This window comes from Branchiostoma floridae, chromosome 15, assembly GCF_000003815.2.
Source record: "Branchiostoma floridae strain S238N-H82 chromosome 15, Bfl_VNyyK, whole genome shotgun sequence".
NCBI classification, from domain to species: Eukaryota; Metazoa; Chordata; class Leptocardii; order Amphioxiformes; family Branchiostomatidae; genus Branchiostoma; species Branchiostoma floridae.
This window is the reverse complement of record NC_049993.1, coordinates 1503498-1505112: the sequence shown is the minus strand read 5'-3', so window position 1 is coordinate 1505112 and position 1615 is coordinate 1503498. Positions and strand designations below refer to the sequence as shown.

Genomic DNA, 1615 nt, shown 5'->3' with positions numbered 1-1615 from the left:
GGAGAGTAGAGTTACCTTGGTCCTAGCGAGAAAAATCCGCTTAGGTTTAAGCAAGGAGGTTGAAACCTCCTTGGTTTAAGTCACATTTCAAAACCGGGGCCCGGTCGGGATGTTTTAAGAAAAGAAAAATTACAATGTCTACCTAGAAATATACACAAAGCATGTCCTTGAATCTTTTTTTGACATTTTGTGTATTATGATACTTTTTATATCATTCTTTTCGCTCCCGAAAGCTGCCCGGCCGGGCCCCGGTTTGGAAATGTGAGCCTTCCGCATCGGTCGGAACTCGCTGCGAGAATGTTCGGCACCCGCTCGGGCGATCCCAAGTTCATTTAGGGTCACACTTGGAACACCAAGTGGCAACCCGGACAGTAGTACCCGGGCAGTTCAGCACCGTGATATCTTGGCCTATTGCCTATGATGATGATGGCGATTGGATACCTTCAAATAAAGTTCTAGTACATGTACACCCCTCTCCCTCGGTCCACAGACAACAAAGACACTATACGTGTCCTTTGAATCTTTTTCATCACTATGGCAAACGCAAATCCAAAATTACCAATTTTTTTTTCTTCTTTTTTTGGGCTGACGGAACAGTAAAACATTTCTGGTAATAATAATTTGCAACAACGGTGGAAACGTGAAAACAAGATAAACATTACCTTTCCCCCGTTCTTGTAGAGTTTCAGTATTGATTTCGGTACAGTATTCCGGTTACATCTAGGGTAGAGTCGAGTTCTTCTGGCGCTGCAAGGAACGTCCGGTTCCAAATCTGACAGACTCCAGTTCTATCCCAGATTTATCCCAGATGCATGTTTTCCCAAGAGTTCCATCTCAAAGTCGAACTTGGGGATACAACGGTATTCATATGCCAGACACCCGAGTAAATAGAAGACTACAAACATGGTAACGAGTTTTCATCTAGTAAACACGACCTCAGCTCTGTAAGAAAAGATCCAAAATGAGACCTGTCTGCCCCGCGCTCGGGTCCCTGAGGGACAGAAGTATGCTGCCAGCCCCTCGTTTGACCTCGTAACTACGCGGGTCAGGGAGAGGCCCCGTGCCTGCCTGTCAGATCTGTTTCCAATTAAGATTTTTTTGCTCCGAACAAAGAGTGACTCAGCGAGAGTGAGCTGTCTTCGTCATTTGAAGCTCTGAGACTCGTCTTCAACTTTGATAGACTGCTATTGATGCTGTTTGGTGACTTTCCTGTTTCGTTGACCGTAACTTTATAGTACTAGTCGTCAGCGCGTTTTGACTCAATATCAGCATGAATAGTTGTACTACTTGTAGGTTATAAATCCGCGAGGAAAGCCAGGAGGAACCCTACAAGTACAAGGGAAGAGGTCATGTCGGATAGCCCGGAAGTTGTCATGATGTCGGATACAGGAAAGTGGTGGTTTCTGAAGGAAAGTAAAAAGGATGCGCTGCTCCATAACGGAGCTGATCTAGGAACCATCCAGAACATCGGCGTACCTAGTTGTGTCGGCTATCTGAAGGTTAGTACGATTATGGTCATGATATTTTCAATGATTTGTTTAGAGTGGTCAGGCGTGGTACCAGCCTGGAAGTGTGGTACTCCCCAAACAGAGGTTAGGCGGCGGCTGTTTTTTTT

The 1615-nt window shown here is 45.4% G+C and overlaps 1 long non-coding RNA gene across 1 annotated transcript in view; it reads right to left on the bottom strand.

Moving 5' to 3' along the window:
• Positions 1-1009, bottom strand: part of LOC118432104 — a 6149-nt gene extending 5140 nt beyond the window's left edge. The window contains exon 1 of the long non-coding RNA XR_004833040.1: positions 663-1009. This is a non-coding gene — a long non-coding RNA (uncharacterized LOC118432104). The remainder of the gene's footprint in view (positions 1-662) is intronic.
• Between the last annotated feature and the right edge of the window lie 606 nt (positions 1010-1615).